The sequence below is a fragment of the Macrotis lagotis genome, chromosome 1 (genome assembly GCF_037893015.1).
Source record: "Macrotis lagotis isolate mMagLag1 chromosome 1, bilby.v1.9.chrom.fasta, whole genome shotgun sequence".
In the NCBI taxonomy this organism is placed as follows: Eukaryota; Metazoa; Chordata; class Mammalia; order Peramelemorphia; family Peramelidae; genus Macrotis; species Macrotis lagotis.
The window spans coordinates 857976606-857982876 of NC_133658.1; positions in this window are offsets into that span (position 1 = coordinate 857976606).

Sequence of the window (6271 nt, forward strand, 5' to 3'; positions counted from 1 at the left end):
GCTGCAAGGAGAGGTCTGGTACAGGAGAGCTGCAGACACCATCCCTGGGCTCCTCCGGTCTGAGAAACTCTAAGTCTATGCCTCCATTACACTGAGGCCTCCTTCCAAACAAACAATTGCAAACTACTTCTGCCTCAGGCCCAGGTGTGTGAGCCCAAGAACCAGCCTAGCTGAGGAATGACCTCAGGCCAGGGTAAAGACCTTGTTGATTGAAGGCAACAGAATTCAATAGCTCCCATTCCATTCCTCAAGCAAAGGGAGAAGGCCTCTCAACCAAGGTCACAAACACTCCAGAGAGGGCAACCAGCACCTCCTACTGGCCAGACAGAGAAACTGCACTCAGTAAAGCCTTTAGCGATCCCAAGCCCAGGTGAACCAGCCCCATCCAACTCAAGGTCTTAGCAAAATGAAGAAGGGTCATCAGAATGGTGGATCCATGGAAAAATTCTTGGAAGGGAAAGACCCCAACTCAGAGAGACCTGGAACCTTTGAGGAGAATACAATCTGGTCTTCAGCATAAAAGGACTTCCTTGAAGAAATAAGGAAGCAGCTTAAAAATTTGGGAGAGACAATTAATAACTTGCAACAAGAAAACAATACCATAGAAAGTAAAATTGGACAAATACAATAGGAGAATAAATCTCTCAGATCATGAATTGGACCGATACAAAATGAGAATAATTATCTCAGATCCTCAAATGAGCAAATGCAAAAAGAAATTAATTCTCTCAAAACCTCAATTGGTCAAATGGAAAGCTCTTTCAAAAGTAGAATTACAAAAGGAGTTGCAAAAGTTTAATGAAGAAAACTCTTCCCCCCCAAAAAAAAATTGAGTCCACAGAAACTAATGACTCCATGAGACAGCAAGAGTCAGTTAAACAAAATAAAAAAATAGAAAAAATCGAAGCAAATGTAAAATACCTCATAAACAAAACCACTGAAATTGATAATACATTGAGGAGGGGCAACCTGAAAATTATAGGACTTCCTGAAAACATTGAAGAGAATAGAGCCTGGACTTAATATTACAAGATCTAGTGATGGAAAACTGCCCTGATATCATGGAATCGGAGAGCAAAGTAGTTATTGAAAGAGTACATCGATCCCCACCAGAAAAAGATCCTAAAATGAAAACACCAAGGAATGTGGCCAAACTGCAGAACTATCAGATAAAAGAGAAAATCCTGCAAGCAGCCAGAAAGAAACAATTTAAATATCAAGGAGCCACAGTAAGGACCTGGCTGCATCAACATTAAGGGATCAAAGGGCCTGGAACGAGATATTTCGAAGAGCACGGGAGCTTGGAATGCAGCCAAGAATCTACTTTCCAGCAAAGCTGAGCCTTCTCTTCCAGGGAAAAAAGATGGACATTTAATGAAATGGAAGAATTCCAAAAATTTCTGATGAAAAGACCAGAGCTAAAGAGAAAATATGTATATCAAACAGGAGGTTCAAGAGACACATGAAAAGGTAAAAAAAAGGGGGGGGCGGTAAAAGGAAAAAAAATGCAATCCAGTAAGTTAGTTGAAACTGGCTATATCCCAGCATGGGGGTAAAAATAAATTCTCATAAACCTTGAGAAATGTAACTCTAACAGAGAGAATACACCTAGCCAGAAAGGATGGACATTCATGACCTATCCATGAGACTACTATCTAATGGGATGTAACTGGCTTTAACCCCATTTGGGAGAAAGACTCTAATAACTCTCAGGAATTTTGACTCTATTTGATAGAATATACAGAACTAGAAGGGTCACACTCAGAATTTTCTATGACTTAGATAGAATGGTCTAAAAAAAACACTACCACCCTAAAAAAGGGGGACAGGAAAGAGACGGGAGGAAGGAGGGGATTGAATGGGGGGAAATCTCATTACACTAAGAGGTACAAAAAAAACCTATGGTAATAGTGGGGAAGAAGGGAGCAGAGGAAAAACACCTGAATCTTCTTCTCATCAGACTTGGCTTAAAGTCAACCTACACATACTCAGTTAACTTATAAAACATCTAACCTTTCAAGTATTAAAAGGAGAAAAGGGGAGGGTGGACGGAGAAAGGGAAGGGGAGTGATGGAAATAAGGGGAAATAATAAAAGGAAGGGAAGGGAAAAGGGAAAAAGGGAAAGGGGAAAGAAAGGGGAGGGTGTGATATAGGAGGGCAAACACACTGAAGGGGGTGGTTTTCAGAAACAAAAGACTGGGGAATAGGGATAAAGGGGGGGAAAGGGGGAAAATACAAACAGAGAGAAGATAGCATGGAGGGCAATAAAGAATTAGTAATCATAACCTTAAATGTGAATGGGATGAACTCTCCCTTAAAACGTAAGCAATTAGCAGAGTGGATTAAAAACCAGAATCCTACAATATGCTGCTTAAAAGAAACTCATTTGAAGTAGAGAGATACATATAGAGTAAAGGTAAAAGGTTGGAGCAAAATATATTTTGTTTCAGCTGAAGTAAAAAAAGCAGGGGTAGCAATCCTTATCTCAGACAAAGCAGCAGCAAAAATAGATAGTGTTAAAAGAGATAAGGAAGGAAACTATATCGTCCTAAAAAGTACCATAGACAATAAAGTCATTTCAATATTGAATATATATGCGCCCAGTGGGACAGCATCCAAATTCTTAGAGGAGAAGCTGAAAGAATTAAAGGAAGACATAGATAGCAAAACTCTACTAGTGGGAGACTTCAACCTCCCACTATCAGATCTAGATAAATCGAATCATAAAACAAACAAGAAAGAAATTAGGGAGGTAAATAGATTGTTAGAAAAATTAGATATGGTAGATGTATGGAGGAAACTGAATGGGGATAGAGAGGAATATACTTTTTTTCTCAGCAGTACATGGAACTTATACAAAAATTGACCATGTACTAGGACATAAAAACCTAATGATCAACTGCAGAAAGGCAGAAATAGTGAATACATCTTTTTCAGATCACAATGCAATAAAAGTCATATGCAATACTGGGCCAAGGAGATATAGACCCAGAACAATTTGGAAACTGAATAACCTCATTTTAAAAAAAATGAGTGGACCAAAAAACAAATTATAGAAAGAATTAACCATTTTATCATAGATAATGATAATAATGAAACAACATACCAAAACCTATGGGATTCATTCAAAGCAACTCTCAGGGGATATATTATAGCTTTAAATGCTTATGTGAATAAATTGGAGAAAGAGGAAATCAATGAACTAAACATGCAACTAAAAAAATTAGAGAAAGAACAAATCAAAAATCCCCAATTAAGTACCAAATTAGAAATTCTAAAAATCAAAGGAGAAATTAATAAAATTGAAAGCAAAAAAACTATTGAATTAATAAATAAAACCAAAAGTTGGTATTATGAAAAAACCAATAAAATCGATAAACCTCTGGTCAATTTGATTTAAAAAAAGAAAGAAGAAAACCAACTAGCTAGTATCATAAATGAAAAAAGGTGAACTCACCACCAATGAGGAGGAAATTAAAGTAATAATTCAAAATTATTTTGCCCAACTCTATGCCAATAAATATGATAATCTAAGTGAAATGGATGAATATTTACAAAAATATAAGTTGCCCAGGTTAAATGAAGAAGAGATTAAATACCTAAACAACCCTATCTCAGAAAAAGAAATTCAACAAGCCATTACTGAACTCCCTAAAAAAAATCTCCAGGGCCTGATGGATTCACAAGTGAATTCTACCAAACATTTAAGGAACAATTGGTTCCAATCCTATATAAACTCTTTGGAAAAATAGGGAAAGATGGAACTCTGCCTAATTCTTTCTATGAAATCAATATGGTACTGTTACCTAAACCAGGAAGAGTTAAAAACAGAGAAAGAAAAGTATAGACCTATCTCCCTGATGAATACAGATGCAAAAATCCTAAATAAAATCTTAGCAAAATGATTACAACAAGTCATCACTAGGATAATACATTATGATCAAGTAGGATTTATTCCAGGAATGCAGAGTTGGTTCAATATTAGGAAAACTGTTAATATACTCAATTATATCAACAACAAACCTATAAGGAATCATATGATCATATCAATAGATGCTGAAAAAGCTTTTGACAAAATACAGCATCCATTCCTATTAAAAACACTAGAGAATGTAGGAATAAATGGACTGTTCCTAAAAATAATTAGCAGTATCTATCTGAAACCATCAACAAGCATTCTACTCAATGGGGAGAGGCTAGAGGCATTCCCAATAAGATCAGGGGTGAAACAAGGGTGCCCATTATCACCACTACTATTAAATATTGTATTAGAAATGTTAGCATCAGCAATTAGAGAAGAAAAAGAAATTAAAGGAATTAGAATTGGGAAGGAAGAGACACTCTTTGCAGATGACATGATGATCTACCTAGAGAATCCCAAGAAATCATCTAAAAAACTACTGGAAACAATTAGCAATTTTAGCAAAGTTGCAGGTTATAAAATAAACCCTCATAAATCCTCAACTTTTCTATATATGTCTAGCAAGATACAGCAGGAAGAGCTAGAAAGAGAAATCCCATTCAAAGTAACCTCAGACAATATAAAACATTTGGGAGTCTATTTGCCAAGACAGACTCAGAATCTTTTTGAAAACAATTATAAAACACTTATCACACAAATTAAATTAGATTTAAATAACTGGGCAAATATCAACTGCTCATGGATAGGTAGAGCTAATATAATAAAAATGACAATTCTACCAAAACTAAACGATCTGTTTAGTGCCCTACCAATCAAAATTCCAAAAAGTTACTTTAACAAGTTAGAAAAAATTGTAAGTAAATTCATATGGAGAAATAAAAAGTCAAGAATTGCCAGGAGCTTAATGAAAAAAAGGGCAAAAGAAGGTGGCTTAGCCCTATCTGATCTAAAATTATATTATAAAGCATCAGTCATGAAAACTGTTTGGTATTGGCTAAGAAATAGAGTGGTGGACCAGTGGAATAGACTAGGTGTAAAAGTAGGAGATGATTATAGTAATCTGCTATTTGATAAACCCAAAGAGTCTAGCCATTGGGATAAAAACTCCACCTTTGATAAAAATTGCTGGGAAAATTGGAAGTTAGTATGGAAGAAACTTAGATTAGACCAACAACGTCACATTGCCAAGATAAGATCCAAATGGTTACAGGATATAGACATAAAAAACAATACTATGAGCAAATTATAAGATCAAGGACTAGTCTACCTGTCAGATCTATGGAAAGGGGAACAGTTTATGACTAAGGAAGAGTTGGAGAATATCACCAAAAACCAATTAGATGATTTTGATTACATTAAATTAAAAAGCTTTTGCACAGATAAAACCAATGTAACCAAGATCAAAAGAAATGTAGTAAATTGGGAAACAATCTTTACAACTAATAATTCTGACAAAGGACTTATTTCTAAAATATACAGAGAACTGAGTCATAGTTTTAAAACAAAAAGCCATTCCCCAATTGACAAATGGTCAAAGGATATGCAAAGGCAATTTACAGATGAGGAGATCAAAGTAATCCATAGCCATATGAAAAAATGCTCTAAATCATTAATTATTAGAGAAATGCAAATTAAAGCTTCTCTGAGGTACCACTTCACACCTCTCAGATTGGCCAGTATGACCAGGAAGGATAATGATCATTGTTGGAAGGGATGTGGGAAATCTGGGACACTATTACACTGTTGGTGGAGCTGTGAACTCATCTAACCCTTCTGGAGAGCTATTTGGAACTATGCCCAAAGGGCAACAAAAATGTGCATACCCTTTGACCCAGAAATACCACTATTGGGTCTATACCCTGAAGAGATGAGGAAAAAGGGTAAAAACATTACTTGTACAAAAATATTTGTAGCAGCCCTGTTTGTGGTGGCAAAGAATTGGAAATCCAGTAAATGTCCTTCAATTGGGGAATGGCTTAGCAAACTGTGGTATATGTCTGTCATGGAACACTATTGTTCTATTAGAAACCAGGAGGGATGGGATTTCAGGGAAACTTGGAGGGATTTGCATGAACTGATGCTGAGTGAGATGAGCAGAACCAGAAAAACACTGTACACCCTAACAGTAACACGGGAGTGATGTTCAACCTTGAAGGACTTGCTCATTCCATCAGTGCAACAATCGGGAACAATTTTGGGCTGTCTGCAAAGGAGAGTACCATCTGTATCCAGATAAGGAGCTGTGGAGTTTGAACAAAGTGCAAGGATTATTCCCTTTAATTTAGGGAAAAAACCAGATAGCTTATTCTCTGATCTTGTTACCTCTTAGACTTCTCTTCTCTTTAAGG